An 18645-nucleotide genomic window follows, 5' to 3' on the forward strand; every position below is an offset into this window, starting at 1 on the left:
CCCAGGGCCCCCTGTGCCCCAGCTGCCCTCCAGCCCTAGCTGCCTTCCTTAGAGAATGGAGGCACAAGATTCTCTCCAGAGACTGAGCCCATGGTGGGGGGGGGGAGCAGGTGGACCCTGAAGAGGGAGGAAAGAGAGGGGACGAGCTGAAGCAGAGTCCCAATGGGACAGTCCCTTAGTGACGCCTCCTGTGCTCCTTCACAAATCTTTTATCTTATCTTTTCAAAGCAACAGACACGTTTTTAAACATTTTACCTTTTCAAAGCAGCAAACACGGTTTTAAACAAACTGGTTCACAAGATCCCAGTATGTCAGTTAGCATGCTCCTTTACCGCCAGGTGTGTCTAAGAACCCGCCCGCTTGGCTCTTGCTCTCAGGGCGCTGATGTTCCGGCTGTGTCTACTGGCCCTGCCAGCGTCCTCCCTCCCTCCCGCTCCGCTCTGCCCCTTTCCCGGGAGTAGCCTCTGCTTGGGTGTGGCTGAGAGCACGGGCGGGTTCTAGCTCACCGTGTGACCTTGGAGGAAATACCTGATCTCCGTGAGGCCTCCAGGAAAAATGGAGAGTGCGTGAGCTCTGCAGGGGGTGGAGCCAACATCTGGGATGCAGGTGAGTGGGCCCACACCCCGCAGGTCCCAGATCTCAATTGCCCAGGAGGGGACCTGAAACCCTAAAGGGCATGTACCAGTGCAGTGTCCTGGGCAGCCAGCGGCCTTCAGAGCAGCTCCAGGGCTGGGGCACGAATCCACGTCGGAACCTCCAGCTGCTGACTTGGCTCAAGAGCAGTGGGCTTCTGGGGTCCCACAGCTTCTCTTCCTGGGGTCATATGGCCACCTAGGGGCCATGTGGCATCCTGTGACGATGAGCTTGTTGGGGTCGCATGGCTACCTGAAGGCACGAGATTGCCCACAGTCACAATCGCCAGGAGTCACGAAGCTACCCGGTGATGGAGGGATCCAGCCACCGGGGGGCCTTCCACAGGTCATATGGACACCTGGGGCCACATGGCTCCCCACACAGGTGTGTCGCATTGGAAGTTCAAGTGCATTCTAGGCGATTCCACTGCTTCTGCATCCTGGGTGAGTCCCATCCCCTCCCTGAGCCTCAGTTTCCTCGTCGGAGAGGTGGGCAGAATCTTCGTTTCTCTAGCACAGAGGACTGCATGAGAGGATTATGTAAGAAAATGACGGTGCAGGGCCCAGCAGAGTCATTTACTGAGGAGGAGCTCCTCAGTGACCGCAGTGCCAGGAAAAGGCAGCTGCCCTAGGCTGGCTGTGGCCGTGAGCACAGTGCTGGCCCTCCAGGCCTGGGCAGACCTTGAAGATTCCCCAGAAGAGACTGAGGCAGGTTTTTGCTGGAGGACCTTCTACACATGGGCCGGGCCTGGGCAAAGGCTGGGTTTCAGAAACATGAGAGGCGTGAGGGGCTGGGGCCGGCTCCACGCCTGCCGGGCAGAGGGAAGCGCTCGTGCTCCTGGCTGTTACGCCTTTCTCTGTATTGTCTTGTATCCCATAGTGAAACCTGTGAAATAAGTTAGCACGGTCAGATACAGACTCATCCAGGTTTAAGGGGCCTCAGCATTTGGTTTCTTTCCTGGGGAGGTCTGTAAGCGGCCAGATAGGGGTCTTACAGAACTTGAGGGCTGTGTGTGGGGCATATGAGGTGGGGCTGAGAAATTGTGGCTAGAGCCTAGTGGGGCGGCGGCTAGTGCTTGTCCTCCACGGCTGCTCAGGGCCCAGGTAATGATGTGAATCAGTTAGCACGAGGCTCTGAAGCCAGCTCAACCCCTGCCTGATCGAAGGCATCTCGTGCTGACAGCAGCCCTGTGCTGGGCGCCGCTAGATTCCCCATCTGCTAGAAGAGGAAACTGAGGCACTGAGAAGGGAGGTGGCAGACCTGGGGTCACACAGCAAGTCAGGGGCCGTGCCAGGGTTTGAACCCAGGCTATCTGGCTCTGAGTCCTCATGCCCCCTAGCTCAAGGCCACAGGGCCTGCCAGGGGCTCCCAGACTGTCCCAGTGTGGAGTGGTTGCTGCATCTGCTGGTGTCTCTAGCCCGCCTGTCAGGATGGGGAGGAGGGGCAGGGCCCAGTGCAGGGGCGGGTGCTGGAGCCACAGCCATGAGTCAAATGACCAGGGTGACCCGGAGAGGAGGCAGGGAGCCAGCCACCCAGGGCAGCCAGCAGAGTGGGGCATCCAGCATGGCTTCTCAAGTGAAGGGTGAAGGCAGGTGATGCCTGGGGTTACCCCACCCAGAGCCCCCAGGGAAAGCCCCACCTGCTGACACCACCCGGCAGGGCAGAACGGCAGGGTGAGCCTCCCTCCCAGACATCCCCTCCAGGCCATGGTCCTCAGCCCATGGTCTCCAGACTCTCACCCCTGCCCCTGCTCGCTCCGCAGCCCCCTCAGCCCTCTGAGATGGCTCTCCCTCCTCCAGCCTTTGCTTACACTTCTTCTGCCAATGGTGCACATCGTTTCCCTTGGGTCAGCTTGTCCCATGTGTCCTCCTCCAGGAAGCTCTCCCAGACCACCCCAGCTCTCAATAATTCCTGCCTCCCCCAGCACATAGCAAAAATAAAGCCCGGCTAGGCTTTAAGTCCTGAATCATCATTTAAAGAACCACCTACACTTTGCAAGATGCCTTTCCTGTCCACAGTCTCACTGGAGCCTCTGAGCAGCCCTGTGGAGTCTGTTCTTGTCTCCCTTTACAGATGGATGCCTAAGAGGTGAGGGCAGGATCAGAGCTCACCTGGGGTGTCACTGCACCAATAGCTAATACTCACTGAGACCTACCTGGGTGCCAAAGGCTGGCCTACGTGATTTCTAATCATTCATTCATTCATTCACTCATTCACTAAACATTGGCTGAGCACCTGCTCTGTTCCAGGCACTCTGCCAGAGATGCTAGGGAGGCCACACCTCCTGGAATCTGCATCCCAGCCCAGAGACGGACAGTGAGCAAGGAAGCAAGTGACATGCAGCCAGCTGGCCGGTGACAGCTGCTGTGGAGATGCAGGGAAGGAAGCAGGCAGGCTCCCCCTTGAAGGGAACTTTGAGGAGGAGCCTGAAGGAAGAGAGGGGATGGGCTGAAGGAGGGGAGGAGGAGTTAGCTTGGTCTCCCACTGGGAGTTGGACACCCCCTCCCCCACCATCAGCCACAGGAGGGCTGCCCTCAGCCCCCTCGCTGCAGTTCTCCTGGCCCTGTCTGCCGGCCCCCTCCAGCCCCAGCTGCCTTCAACACGCTGCCCTTAGCTGCAGGCACTATGTGGTGGGCTCTAGTCCGCCTTGTCCGTCCCTGGGTCCCTGTTACACAGTTCACAACTTGCAAATGAATGGGCGAGAAAGGAATGAATGAGGAGGCTCCCAGCTGTGTCTTGTCTGGGGTGTGGGTGGGTGCAGGAATGCGTCCTCTAGGAGGAGGCCCTGTGGGAAATGGCACACCCTGGAGAAACTCGTGGAAGTGGGGCGCATCCTGCTTCTGATGCTCTCCTGTTCGTGGACGCGTTCCTGCGTTCCTGCACGCATGCATTCATTCGTGTGTCCTCCCATTCTGCAAGAAGCACAGGTGGTCAGGGTCCCAGGGAGCGCGAAGCAAAATGGACAAAGTCCTTGCTCTCAAGACACATAGCGATAAATACATAGCGGAAGCCTGAGTGGTGCTAAATACACGGAGAGGAAGAGGGCAGAGGAAGGAAGGTGTGGCTATAGACAGGGGCAGCCAGCCAAGCCCCCCTCAGCAGGGCACGGGAACCCCAGAAGGGTCTGAGCAGAGGAGGGACTCAGGGATCTTGATGTTTTCAAAAGGCCCTAGGCTGCTGCTGAGGGTGGCTGAGGGCACAGGGCACAGGGGCTTCTCGACGGGGCAGGGAGCTGATGCTGCAGGCAGGGCGCTGGCAGTGGAGGAGCCGTGGCTGGGTCCTCGGTAAACACGGAAGCTGCAGGTCGGCATCTCCGGAGGACTGGGAGTAGCACGCAGCTGTAAAAGCTTGGATACGCCTCCTGAAGCCTCAGTTTTCTCGCCTGTGGAGTGGGGCGCTAGTACCTCACTGCCAAGGCTCTAGAGAGAAGAAGCAAGGGAAAATGTGGGAGTGAAGACAGCTCTCACTGGCTCAGCAAAGCCTCGCTGGGGCTCCATCCATGCTGGGCACTGGGGACAAAATACCCCACAGGCGCTTCACAAATAGTGGTTTTGGCCGGGCATGGTGGCCCATGCCTGTGATCTCAACACTTGGGAGGGCAAGGTGGGAGAATCATTTGAAGCCTGGGCAACATAGTGGGACCCTGTCTCTATCGAAAGTTTAAATTTGTCAGGCATGGTGGCACCCACCTATAGTCCCAGCTACTCCAGAAAGTGAGGAGGGAGGATCACTTGGGTTCAGGAGTTTGAGGCTGCAGTCAGCCAATGGTAATTCTATCACTTTGGGAGGCTGAGGTGGGCAGATCACTTGAGCCCAGGAGTTTGAGACCAGCCTGGCCAATTTGGTGAAACCCTCTCTGTACTAAAAATACACAAAATTAGCTGGGTGTGGTGGTGCGCTTGTAGTCCCAGCTACTTGGGAGGCTGAGGTGGGAGAATCACCCAAGCCTGGGAAGTCAAGGCTGCAGTGAGGTGAGATTGTACCACTGCACTCCAGCCTGGGCGATGGGAGCGAGACCCTGCCTCAAAAAAAAGGGAGGTGTGAGAGGGCAATGCTACAGCCAAAGGCACCGGGGCCATAGTGACTGGGTGTGGCAGGGCATCCTGGGTCAAGGGAAGCAGCCTGATAGGCAGCTGCCCCTGGCAGGGTTGCGACTGTCTGACCCTGAGGTGGGAGAGCCCAAGAGTCGTTGCCCAGGGTGCCTGAGGTCTGGAGCCAGGAACGCAGGCTGCAGAGAGGGCTGACCCCATTTCCCGAGGCAGTGGTGCCAGGAGGCCTGTTTTCCAGGGTGTTTACTGGGCTCTCCGGCTCCAAGGAGCTCTGAGTATTTGGGCCGAGTGCCCAGGGTCAGCCCCTCGACAGCACGCTGGGATGTGGGGGCAGCTGTGCTGATGCCACCTTGGGCCAGCGGGCACGGGTGGAGGCAGCAGGCTGCCCAGCAACCCATGAATGGGAGGGGTAGTTCCACCCTCCTTAACTGCAGCCTGAGAAGCCACTGCCCAGGCCGACCTCTGATTTGGGCGGAGCTGAGCTGGGAGCCCTTTTCCAGGCTGCCTGGTGGGGGAGGGGCACAGCAGAGCAAAGGGATCACGACTCAGTCAACAGGGTCAGGCTCAGTCCAGAAGCAAATAGTGTCAGGGCTCAGTGAGCAAAATGAGAGCCAGTGTTACGTCCAGGGAAGAATCCGGGTTTAAAGTATGACCAGGGTGAGGGATTAATGTACAAGCAAGGTCAGGGCTCAGTCTGTGGCCAGGATCAGGGCTCTGTGTGTGACCAGGATCAGGGCTCAGAATGTGACCAAGGTCAGGGCTCAGTCTGTGGCCAGGATCAGGGCTCTGTGTGTGACCAGGATCAGGGCTCAGAGTGTGACCAAGGTCAGGGCTCAGTCTGTGGCCAGGATCAGGGCTCTGTGTGTGACCGGGATCAGGGCTCAGAGTGTGACCAGAATCAGGGCTCAGCATGTGACCAGGGTCAGTGTGTGACCAGAATCAGGGCTCAGCATGTGACCAGGGTCAGGGCTCAGAGTGTGACCAAGGTCAGGGCTCAGTCTGTGGCCAGGATCAGGGCTCTGTGTGTGACCAGGATCAGGGCTCAGTGTGTGACCAGAATCAGGGCTCAGCATATGACCAGGGTCAGGGCTCAGAGTGTGACCAGGGTTAGCACTCAGCATGGATCAGGGCTTAGAGTGTGACCAAGGTCAGGGCTCAGTGTGTGACCAGGGTCAGGGCTCAGTGTGTGACCAGGGTCAGGGTTCAGAGTGTGACCAGGGTCAGGGCTCAGTGTGTGACCAGGGTCAGGGTTCAGAGTGTGACCAGGGTCAGGGCTCAGAGTGTAACCAGGGCCAGGCATCTGTCTGTGACCAGGGCCAGGGCTCAGAGTGTGACCAAGGTTAATGTGTAGCCTGTGACTAGGATTAGGTTTCAGAGTGTGACTGGAGACTTCAGTGTGAGTCAGAACAATCAGTTATGAGGATTAGGATTAGTAAGGTGTGGGATCAGGACTCAGTCTGTGACAGGCCAGGACTCAGCATGAGGCTGATGTGGCAGTCACAGCCCTGAAGTGGACTCAGGGTGGCCTGGTCTCTTTTCTCTGAACCAGTAGCCCCATTCATCATTCTTTCTCTTTCATTTGAGAACCATCTACTCTGTGCCAGGCGCTGTCCTAGGTGCTACAGACTCAAGGACCCCTCAGCCAGAGTCCCAGCCCTGAACGACCTCCCATCTCCCAGGCAGCCCAGTCGGGTCTCAATTGTACAACACACCAAGATAACTTAGAGGCTCGGGGAAGCCCAGGGAGATCGTCCTCCCCAGGGACTCTGTAAGGCTCTCTGGAGAAGGCTTTGCAGGCTGGGTCTCTTGAAGGGGAGGCAGGAGAGCATTCCAGCAGCTGGTGCCGCCTGAGAAAAGGCACAGAGGCTTGTTGCCAAGGTGAGTGCTCGTTCAGTGTCGGAGCTGGAGCCACCTGTGTGTGAAGAGGGCTCGGTTATCAGATATTGGGTCTGCACGGGCTCCGAGATGGCCCCAGCCGGTTCCTGCCAGTTGACAGTGGTTGCTCCAGCAGCCGGCGGGCACTCCCTGCTCCGGAGGCCGCCCACCTTGGGTGGACCAGAGCCCAGAAGACAATGGAAAGGAATGAATCTGCGTGAGGCAGTCAAGGATGGCCGGTGGAAGGGGGCGGACGGGCCCGGAAGGGTGGGTGGAGGCCAGGGCAGCAGAGCTGGTGAGGGTGGGGAGTGCCCTGGAAAGAAAAAAGCCAACAAGGGGCACGTCGGGGCATGTGGGGAGCTTGGTGGCTGAGTCCCCAGCTGGGGACTGTCCTCTGGGAACGTGATGGAATGGCCAAACCCCTGCAGCCAAACCCCCTCGAGGCCCCATCTGCCCACCTCTCGCTTGAAGGCTTTGCCTGGGGGGCCTCGAGCTCGGCCATCTGTGCAGGGGTGGGCAGGCTCAGGGGCTGGGCGGGTGGGCTCCTGGAAGGACAGGGCTGCATGGCTTGGCTGCTGGGCCCAGGCCTCCCACCTCCCTGAGGCCTCTGCTTTGGTGTCCAGCCTGGCCCTCTCCATGCCCATCTTCAGAGAGCTTCCAGAATCATCTTTTTCTTCCTGACACTCCTGCCCCCAAGGCGTGAACCAGGTGACCGGCCCCTCTGAGGCCCTCCATCCGAGCATTCTTCTGAAACAGACTCCTCTTCTCACTCCCTCTCCCCCTGCACCCATCCCCAGTGACCAGAGACAGGGCTGGGGAGACTGGGGGCTGTCAGAAGGGCAGGGGGCTGCCTCCCTGGGAGAACTCTGAGGCCCCAAAGCAGGGAGGGCTGGGGTGTGGGGCTGGCTGGGAGGGGGACACCTGAGTCTGCTGACAGGGCAGGGGGGCCAGGGCGCAGGTGGGGCTGAGGGGCCTGCAGGCCAGGGCTGCACCTCTCACAGCAACTCACCCAACCCTTTAAGAGCCTGCTTCACTGGACCAGGTGCCATCATTATTCTCTTTCCTCAGATGAGGAAACTGAGGCCCAGAGCAGTTAAGTGACACATCAGTCACCCAGCCATAGAGTCCAGACTGCTGACCCCAAGAGCGGTCAGGGTCGATAGTGGAGCCTCTTCCCCGGCAAGAGGACTCGAATTTAAAGTAAGGCCGGGCGCAGTGGCTCATGCCTGTGATCTCAGCACATTGGGAGGCTGAGGTGAGAGGATCGCTTGAGCCCCGGAGTTCAAGACCAACCTAGGCAACAAAGTGAGACCCCCCGTCTCTACCAAAAATTTAAAAATATACATAAAATGGCCAGGCGTGGTGGCTCACACCTGTAATCCCAGCACTTTGGGAGGCCAAGGCAGGTGGATCGCCTGAGGTCAGGAGTTCAAAACCAGCCTGGCCAACATGGTGAAATCCTATCTCTTTTAAAAGTACAAAAATTAGCCAGGAGTGGTTGTGGGCACCTGTAATCCCAGCTACTCGGGAGGCTGAGAAAGGAGAATCACTTGAACCCAGGAGGCAGAGGTTGCAGTGAGCAGAGATTGCACCATTACACTCCATCCTTGGCAACAGAGGAGACTCTGTCTCAAAAAATAATAATAGGTATGTAAAAAAAAAATATACATAAAATAAAAAGACTGGAGCCTGGTGTTGGACAAAGGGCTGGATGTGGGAGAATACCATCTCTGAGGTCAGAGGTGACTGGGCATTTGAGGGGCCCCCTCACTCCCTGCTTCCCCCACTCCTGTTCAAGTTCCTCACACAGGTATGCCTAATGCTAGCTGACAGCTGCGGGGCTCTTTCACGTGCTAAAGGCTTTCCATCCCTTGCTCATTCGAGGTCACCTGCAAGTTTAGGGCCATGTTCTGATCTCCTTTTATCGATGCAGAAATGGGCCTGGGCGCTGCCCAGTGGCCTGGATGCGGCCCAGTGGCCTGGACGCTTGTTAGAGGAAGGCAGATCCCTGGCCCCTCTGTCCACTGCCCTAGGCTGTCCTCAAGGCGGGTAATAAGGTCACTGTCATCCTGCAGGGGTGGGGTACAGAAATGTACGAGGCTGACCCAGTTCTTGCTTAACCTGCCGGGTTGGTTTGACCCTGCTGGCACCCCACACCTGGAGCACCCTCAGGCTACGCCCTCCCCACCCGCTCCCTCTCTCAGCAGGGACATCTGCAGCTGGGCTAGGGGCCCCCAGCCATGGGGGGTGCGGGCCTTTGTGATACATACCCTCCTCAGTCTCTAGAGAACGTGGGTTTGAGGAGCTGAGCTTGACCCTACTGGGCCTCTGGGCAAAGCCTCAGCTATACCAGCTTCCAGGGAGAGGGCAGGTGCCCAGTCACCACAGGAGGCAGGCATGTCCGGGGAGCCCGGTCTGTGATGAGGGCAGATCATACGGAGGGTCAAGGCCAGCTTTCCACATGCACCATGTTCATGGCTTCCCCTGACAGAGGCCCGGGGAGGTTCAGGGATTCTGCTCTGACTACTGGCCCAGCCCCCTTATTCCAGGGCCATGAGCCAGACTGCTGACCCCGAGAGTGGTCAGGATCATTAACAGTGGAGCTTCTTCTCCAGCAAGAGGACTCGAGTTAAAAGTAAAGGCCAGGCTCCGTGGCTCACGCCTGTGATCCCAGCACACTGGGAGGCTGAGGTGAGAGGATCACAGGGGGCAGGCGTGACGGGGAGCTGGGTCTGTGACGAGGGAATATCACACGGAGGGTCGAGGCCCCATGCCCACCTGGAGGCTGCATCCTGGCTACTCTGGCCCCAAGATGGGGTGGGGTCAAAGGGCACAGGCCAAAGGACAGTCAGATCTAGGTGTTAGAGTCCCCTCCACTCTCTGCAAGCTGTGACATTAGACAGCTTCCCTGCTCTGTGCCTCAGTTTCCCCATGTGTATAGCACATGGCACTCGTACAGGTTGCTGTGGGCATTCGGCTCTGGGCATGCATGCACACACATGTACACGTCCACATGCACATGCCAGCAGCTGCCCCACACTCCCCGTTTGCCACCGTCCTGCTGGTCTGTGCCTGCCCACAGATCCCACCCCGCTGGGTGTGCCCCGCTGCACAGGCACACACCCACCCCTGCTATCCCTTGCTCACACACACAGTCCCTCAGTGTCCCCAGCCCCAGCCTGAGGCTCATCTGAGAGCAGGCACAGGTGTCCCACTTTGCTTTTTGTCCCCTGCCCCTTTCTTCTGACACACGCTTCTGTCTGTCACTCACGTCCTCCTGAGAGAGTCTACTCCGGGCCTAAGGGTCTGAATGGCTTCAGAGAAACAGGAACCGACCAGGTGCAGGACCAAAGCCCCTTCTGGGTCCCTGAACGTCAAGGCCACCCCACCTCTCCTGTTAGCAGCTACTGTTCCACCTGCCTGTGCCGGGTGCCCTGTTGGCTCTCAGCCCAGCCACTGTTCTGGGATGCGTCTCCAGGAGCCCCTGGAGGAGACCTCTCCTTTCTGCAAGGAATGCCAGCTGTGACCCCTTTGCCACTCTCTGTGCGTCCACCAGGCCTGAACATGTGGGCCTCGCTGACCAGGCGAGGCCTGTGTGCTGGCCCCTGAGCGTCCAGCTGAATGCACCACACCGATCAGGTGGACGGATGCCTCTTGGGGGAGGACCCTGATGCTTAGCTCCCACCTCCAAGTGGCCACCGTGATGACACCATGGTGACCGCCACAGGGACTAAGGCTGCCCACCCCGTCCTGGTGCCCAGCTCAGAGCCTGGTCTGTAGGAGACCAGTGAGGAACGAAATACCCACCTTGAACACAGCTGCTCTGCCCAACCAGGGCGGGCAGTCTTGCTGACCCGCCCACGGCAGAGACAAGATCAGAAGCCTCGTGCCAGGGCTCTGGGCTCCCCAGGGTGAAACCACCAGAAGCTGGGAAGGCCCAGGGCATTGTCTGTCCTGGCAGTGCTTGGAGCCCTCCGAAGGCCCTGTGCTCCTCTAGGGCTCACCTATCTCTCCTGACCAGGAGTCCGGGGCCTTCCCTCCCCTCCTGGCTGTGAGCTAGGTGCGGTAGAGGGGCCGGGGCCTCAGCTCAGAAGACAGAGGGCAGGGCTGGAATCTCGACTCCCACACTGGTCGCTGTGAAGCGCTGGGTTCTACCTCAGTCTCCTTGCCTGCACCGTGGGAACGCCAGAAGTACCCTTCTCCCAGGAGGGGAGGACTGATGGGCGGCCCTGGGTGAAGTGGCCCCACACAGAGGCTAGGGAAGGCTGGCCTGCTGGAGGAGGCGCTGAGCTGGTGGGGTTGGGGGGTCTCGATCCCTGATTCTGGTGGCTCTGGGACAGGCGTCTGCCTCCAGAGCCGGCCAAAATCCTGGGGTCACCTGAATAAAGTCTCTGTTTGTCCCTGGAGGCTCCTTCAAGGAGCCTTTTCCCAGGACTCTGCGCCCCTTCCCAGGACTCTGCCCACAGTGGGTGGGAGGAGCCTTCGCCCCCAGCCTCAGTCTCCTTGTCCGTGATGGGGACCACAGCCCGGCCAAACCACAGGGCCTGCAGGAGGGTGCAATGCAGTGGCTGCCATGACAGGTCCTCCTTAAAGGGGGCAGTGAGGGGACAGCAGCAATGACACACAAGCTCTCCAGCCCCCAGGCCATAGCACCCCTGGGAGTGAGCTCCTTCTGGAAGCTTCTCAGGCTCCCTGAAGCTGCTGGGGAACTAGGAGCATTCCATCTGGGTTCCCCAGCATGATACCCCTGGAGGCCCAGCCCTGGGTCTGACTCTGAGCTCTGGGGATGAGAAGGGACTCTTGTGTCAGCATGTGGCAGTCCCTCGATGTTGAATCCAGAAGAGTGAAGAAAAGCCAAGAGACCAGAGCCGGCCCCGTCCTGAGCCTGACCGGCCTTTGGCATTGATCCCTGCAGCGCCCGGGCAAGGCTGCTGTTACGTGACCCCCTGGGTGATGCGGAGGTCCCCGGGGCTGACGAGCAAGCCGCCACAGGATGCCTGCCACACCTGGGGCTGAGCTCCCCCCGTGGCCCCCGACATACGTGGCACATCGTGGGACCTGCCGTTGACAGGATTCTACTCCCAGGGCCTCTGCCAACCCTATAATGACTCCCTCCTACCCACGAGGGGTGGCACGGACAGGATCAGCCCACTTTGTGGATGAGGAAATTGAGGGGGGCTGGACTCCTGGCCAGGAGGCATGGAGTGGGCAGGATCTCTGCAGACCGAAAAGACGGGAAAGCGTTCCCAGCCAAAGGAGCAGCGCTGCAAAGCAGCAAGGTTGGGAGACCCGCTAAGGTCGCCAACCCCGTGGAGGGCTGAAGCTGCAGAGGGTGGGGATTGGACGTCTGGGGGCAGGGACCCAGAGAGGGCCTGGGATCAAAGGACATCCACATTCTGGCCTCTTTGCACACACCGTTCCTTAAGCCAGCTGCCGCCCTGCCTTGCCCAGCTCCCACGCCCTCCAGTCTAAACTAAAACTCGGCACTCCTCCCGAAGGCTTTCTCTGCCATCCCCATTCCAGAGCAGGAAGAAAGATCCTGGGACCAGCTCAAGACACAGACGCCCTGACGGCCTCACTGGAGACTTGGGGGACTTGGAAGCCAGGGAGGGCCTGGGGGACAAGGAGGGATGGAGGAAGGGGAAGCTTTGGTTGGGAGGCAGCCTGAGGTCCAGCCCTGCTCTGCCTGCCCCGCCCTTAGGAGTGCCCTGCAGGAGTGCCCTAAGCACTAGAGAGATTTCTCCAGGTTACCAGCTCCCGCTGCCACCGGAGCTCAGCAGATGGCCATGACTGCCTAAGGTGGGGTCTCTGGCAGCTCACTCCCCGCAAAGCTCCTTCCAGGGCTCAGGGCTTCCTTCGGGGTTTCCTGCTCTGGCAGGAACTCACTCCAGCCTCATTACACCCATTTCACAGGTGGGCACAGAGAGATGCCTGCCAGGGCACATGGCTGGACAGCCGCAGGCCGAGCTGAGAGTATACCGACCTCAGCAGGGTGGCCGGGCTGGAGGTGCCAGGGCTGCTCCCAGGCAGGGTGGGACCCAGAGAAGAGACATCGATACCCCTGTGGGCGCCTGAGGCCAATTAATGGAGGAGGAGGAGGAGGTTGTCGCAAGGGCCCAGGTTTTGAAATTGGGCTGCAACAACCGTCCTGGTAAACTGGATTCACCCCGCCAGGCTGGAAGCCACCTTCTCCTGGAGCCTCCCTTTCCAAGAAGCGCCGCAGCGCCCAGCCCACGTCGAAGCAGGAGCCTCTTCGTCTGTGAAAGGGGGTGGAGAGTCTCCTTTCTTGGGATGTTATAGGTTGAACTATGACTTCCCAAATTCAAATTGAAGTCCTTAGCATGTGACCTTATTTGGAGAGAGTCTCTACAGAGGTAATCAAGTTAAATAAGGTCATTGGGATAGCCCTAATCCAATGTGACTGTGTCCTTAGAAAAAGGGAGATTTGGAGACAGATGTGGCACACGAAGGAGAGGACAGCCCTCTGCTAGCCAAGGGGCAGACTCGGAGCGGACCCTTCCCTCTAGCCCCCAGAAGGACCCAGCCTGCTGACACCTTGATTTCAGACTTCCAGCCTCCAGAGCTGTGAGGCAATCCGTGCCTGTTGATCCAGCCGCCTGGAGAGTGGTACTTTGTCCTGGTAGATGACGGGGGTTGTTAGGCTGTTTAGGTGTGTGTGAGGCACGGAGCGACGCCCAGCAGGCAAGGGCCTCCAGTAAGTGTGAGTGATTCCCTAACAGCCAACAAAACAAGACCAAGACCTGGTGTGAGGTGGGGGGGAAAGCAGGACTCAAAGTTGACCTCCGGGCCCCGGGGCTGGGGATGGGCACCAGGCATCACCACGGGTGGGAACTCGGCCAGAGGCTGGGGCTCTCCGGGAACTCAGTTAGCCGCTCTGTGCCTCAGTTTCTCCCTTGGCCAATCGCACCCACCCAAGGGGTTGGAGGATTATTACCTAAGGCAGAGGGGTTGGCCAAGTCATTTGGGAAAGGCCCAGGAAGTACATCTCTCCTTCGCTGGCCGTGAGGTCTGTGTTTAAGACTCGCCTCTGCAGCTGGAGTTTGCTCGCAGCCTCGGAGTAGATGTGAAGGAGTCGGTGTGGATGGGCTCCACTGAAACGTGATCCCGGACACTGAAAGTTGAACGTCACACAATATTCTCGTTCTCTCCTTTTGTTTTCGTTGTTTGTTTGTTTTGAGACAGGGTCTCACTCTGTCACCCAGGGTGGGGTGCCGTGCCATGATCTTGGCTCACTGCACCCTCCGCCTCCCGGGTTCAAGCAACCCTCCCACCTCAGCCTCCCTGGTAGCTGGGATCATAGGCTTGCTTCACCACACCCAGATAATTTTTGTATTTTTGGCAGAGACGGGGTTTCACCGTGTTGGCCAGGCTGGTCTTGAGCTCCTGACTTCAGGTGGTCCACCTGCCTCGGCCTCCCAAAGTGCTGGATTACAGGCATGAGCCACCGTGCCCCGCTCCTTGTTTCGTTTTCTTTTCAATCATTTAAAAATGTGAAAACCACTCTTAGCTTGCAGTCCTACGGAAAGAGGTGGGTGGCCAGGTTTGTTCTGAAAGTCAGCCCTACTCTTAGAGGCAGCGTTGTCTAGTGGAGTGCCAGGGTTGCCCCCACTACCCAGCCGGGGCTCTCAGGGAGTACAGAGCAGGCTAGCAGGCCAGCTCCAGCTTCAGCCTTGGCCCTGTCTATACCCCAGTCTGTACCTCGGACCCTCTCCACACTGGGAGGCGCCGGGCCGGACCTCCTCCATCTCTTCCAGCCCCTGCGAGGAGCTGGTGCTCAGGAAACACTTCTTTTTTTCTTTCAAAATTCACCAACTCCATTCAGGAGCGTGGCAAGCTTGGTGACCTGCTGCATGTTTAATCCTGCAGTCAAAGCTTCCCTTCCGTGCGGCCGCCCCCGTGGGAGCTCTCTAGATGAACTTGCTTGAGCTGCACAACTGTCTGTGACATAGGTCCCGTGAGTGTGACTCCTAGTTCACAGATGAGCAGACTGATGCTCCAAGGCAAGATATTCAACCCCCGACCCTGACATGGTGCCTGATTCTTGGAGCCCAAGCCGGGGGGCTGAGGCAGAGGCTACTGGGGGTGGGCAGGGGTGGTGGGCATGGGAGCCTGAAGAAAAGGTGATACTCTGGCTGGGCGTGGTGGCTGACACCTGTAATCCCAGCACTTTGGGAGGCCGAGGCAGGTGGATCACCTGAAGTCAGGAGTTCAAGACCAGCCTGGGCAACATGGTGAAACCCCGTCTCTGCTAAAAATACAAAAATTAGCTGGGTATGGTGGCACATGCCTATAATCCCAGGTATTTGGGAGGCTGAGGCAGGACAACTGCTTGAACCTGGGAGGCGGAGGTTGCGGTGAGCCGAGATCGTACCATTGCACTCCAGCCTGGGCAACAAGAGTGAAACTCCATCTCAAACAAACAAACAAAAAACCAGAAAGAGTGACAGCACTCCAGGGATCTGTGAAAGCCCAGAGGACATCCCCAAAGGAGGAAGCAGGGTTAGGAATGGGCATTCCCAGTGAAGGAACGGCTTGCAGAGGCCCAGTGAAGGAGAGGTGGCCCTGTGGGGCGGCTGGGCGGGGGGGTTGGTGGGCAGAGGTGAGGCTGAGTGTTAGGAGAAGTCCATGCAGGCATGGGAGACTGTCCCCAGGCGGACTTCCCGCAGGCCTGACGGTTTTATTTGAGCAAGGGAGGGACGGGTGTGAGTGAGACTGGAGCCACTCCCTCTGTGGGAACGGAGACAGCGCTCTCCAACAGAAATCTCAAGCCAGCCACGTGAATTATTTCTAATTTTCTGGAAGCCACGTTAGGAAAAGGGAAAAAGAACTGGATGCAAATTATTTTAATAATAGATTTTATTGAACTTAATCTATCAATATATGATCTCGGTGTGTCATTCATACAGCAGATTATGAATGAGCCATTTCACAGGGTCTGTGTCACGTGGGTGGGGACATATTCCACGCTTACCGTACAGCTGGATTCGGACTAGCTGTGCCTCCCGCTCTCAGAAGACACTGGTGGCCGCAGTCTTGGATGACACAGACGTGGATGCCAGGCTGTGGTGGCCGGAGTAGAGCTGGGGAGGCCACAGGGGGAGGCCCTTTTCGGGGGCAGGAATGATGGTGCCGAGCCTGGAGCCATGGCGGGGTTCCTGGCCCTCCCCTCAGATGCCCGCCCATCCTAGCCTGCACAGGAGGGGAGGGAGGACCAGGCCTGAGCCCTGGTGGGCAGATCACAGAGCAGCTGCACTGCCCTAGCCTCCTCCCTGACCCCGCCGGTGTCTACCCAGACAGCTGGTGTCCCTGGCCAGCGGGGCCAGCTGGCGGCCCTGCCCTACCCCCAACTCCAGACTCATGTCAGGCTTCCTGTCCCAGCCGGAGGGTGACCTGAGGCCTGACCCCAGAGGCCCAGGCCATGAGCCCGGAAGGAAGGCTGCCTCCTTGATGAAGCCACAGCGGGTGGGGCTGGGGCTTCCTGGGGGACTCCCTCGGGAAGCACTTCACACTTCCATGGGCACTCAGCCAAGCCAGCCCCCAGCAGGGGCAGGAGGCCAGGGCCTCTGGGGCGGGGAGGACCTGCACCTGCGCCTGGGCCTGTGAGGGGCTCCCCCCCGACAGTGTGGGGTCTCTGGGCATGCCAGGGTTGCCCCCACTAGACAGCCAGGGCTCTCAGGGAGTATAGAGCAGGCTACCAGGCCAGCTCCTGCTTCAGCCTCGGCCCCTGTCCATACCTCGGGCAGCAGTGGGCAGGTGTGGGAGCAGATGCTCGCTGCGCTCGTGGTGAGGACCTTCGCCTCTGGGCCTCCCCTGCTCCTCTGTGAAAACGGAAGTATCGGCATACTCGTCCCTCCCAGGGCCAGCGTGAGACAGCAGCGAGCACACATGAGTGCACGTGGTCCCTGAAGGAGAGCCATCCTTGGCCAGGTGGGAAGGTGTCAGGCCCAGCTCCTCATTCCTGGGATGTGGCCTGTTCTCACCTGGGCTGGCCTCTGCTCCCGGGACCCAAATCCCGCACTGCCGTGGAGGTTAACTCACTCGTGTTCCATACCCATCTTCTGAATGAGTGCCCCAGACCCTCCAACCCACTCTCTGTGCCCGCCCCGGGGTGCCCGCCTCTCCTTCCCTCTTCCTTTTCTTCTCTCTAATATGGGCTGAGCTCCTAGGATGTGGCAGGCGCTATGCTGGGGTGTGAGGGTCAAGCTGGCAGGGACAGAGACAACACCCTGCCCTCCCGGAGCTCACAGTCTGTGACAGACACCAATCAGATGAACAGAAAACAGACAGTGGCTGTCTCCAGCAGAGACACCTGGCTGGCCTCAGAGGGCAAACAGCAGAGGAAGGGGGGTGCCTGCCCAGGCCTGCCAGCCGTGCACCTGCCACCACTCACGCAGCCCCATGGCCTCGATCGCCCGCAGGTGGTGTGTTCTCTGCACACGCTCAGGGCTCCGTCCAGCAGGCCAGTGCCTCTGCAGGCTATGCCTTCTGTGCTGAGCCCCTGGGCACAGTTACCAGGCAGCCGGGCTAGTTCCAGGGAGGAGGTGGGGGTCAAGGGGGACCCCAGTGTGGCCATACACCTGGGCACCTGCTTCAGTATCCAGGGCCTCAGGAAAGAAGTGGCTTTGGTCTTGCCAATGCCTTTCCTTTGTTTTCAGCTGGGAATTAAGCTGGGGAGCAGCGGGAGGGGCAGCGTTTCTGGCCCCGGTGCAGGAGGGTAAGGGTGGGAAGAGCGGAGGCCTTGGGAAATGCGAGGGCAGCCCGGCAGGCTGGGCTTGCTCTCCTTGGGAAGTTCCTAATTCGGCCCCTCCTTGGTCAGGAGGGGTCTTGGCGATGACCTGGCAGACTCCTGTGTCCTGGTGTGCCCCTCCCCACCTCCCCACTGCCCTGGGACTGTCTCCCAGCCCCTGGGAACCAGGTATTTTTGTTTCAATTTCACATATATCAGACTCTATTCTGTCCCTACTCCCCTATCCCAAGGTGTCTGTTGCCTTTCTGGGGAAACGAAGTGTCACGGGAGGGAAACTGCCACAATGGGCCAGGCCTCTCCGCAGGAGCAGCGTCTCTCACGGGCTCCACCAGCGCACTGGTTGGAAGCTTGGCGGGGGGGGGCTGTGGGAATTTGCCCCTGTGCTCCTGAGGCCAGGGGCACATGCCTGATGTCTAATGTCTAACCGGGAACAGTGTCCAGCCTGTCTGCCCGGACCTCTGCAGAGGCCATGAGCTCAGCCCTTAGGGCCTAGGTCTTGGGTTTACACTGAGGGCTGTGCGGCCAGGGACCCGGGTGGGAATGACCCGGGTGTGTGGAGGAGGGAAGGGGTCTGGGAAAGGATGGGGACAAGAGGTCAGTGCTGGGCCAGCAGCTGCTTCTATTCTTGGCGTCAGGACTGTCTATGGAAGTGGGAATCATTCCCTGCGACACGGGCCCCATAGCTGCATTCTGGGCAGAGAGCAGTGGCACCACCATGCCGGGAGATAGGCCAGGACCAAGCAGAAGTGGGAGCTCACCATAAACTCCTTGCGGGGAGGGGAGCGCTTTATCTCGACAAGAATAGACAGCAAGAGGCCGTCCATCCTGAGGGCACGAATCCCTATACCTGCTTCCTGATGAGCCGCTGGGAGGGGCCATGGGCCTCAGGGCCTTTGTGAGGCTTCCTGGACCCCTGAATGCGGTTACAGTGCCTGAACCCCACCCCTGGGGTCTCATTGCCATGGTCCTGTAACACTGCTTGATTTTCCAGTGTGGAGCACGCAGTCCTGAGCTGTTGCCCGAAGCGGACGTGTCCTGAGGGTGTTCTGTGTAGCAGGCTTTGTCCTGAGCCTTTTCATTTTTTCCATGTCTTGTTTATCCAGGATAAATCCCAGCAACTCATTTGCAGAAAAGGAAACAGAAGCTCTGAGAGGTTAGGTAAGTTGCCTGAGGTCACCCAGCTTGTGGCAGAAGCAGGATGGAGCCCTGCCTATGTGATGATGCGGCCAGGAGCACCCTGGTCATCTTTAGAGCCCCCCCAACCCAGGTGGGGGCAGCAGGTCCCTGTAAGCAGGCTGGGTGAAGCCAGGCAACTGATGG

The sequence above is a fragment of the Sapajus apella genome, unplaced genomic scaffold (genome assembly GCF_009761245.1).
Source record: "Sapajus apella isolate SASKATOON/1434 unplaced genomic scaffold, GSC_monkey_1.0 scaffold3, whole genome shotgun sequence".
Taxonomy (NCBI): domain Eukaryota; kingdom Metazoa; phylum Chordata; class Mammalia; order Primates; family Cebidae; genus Sapajus; species Sapajus apella.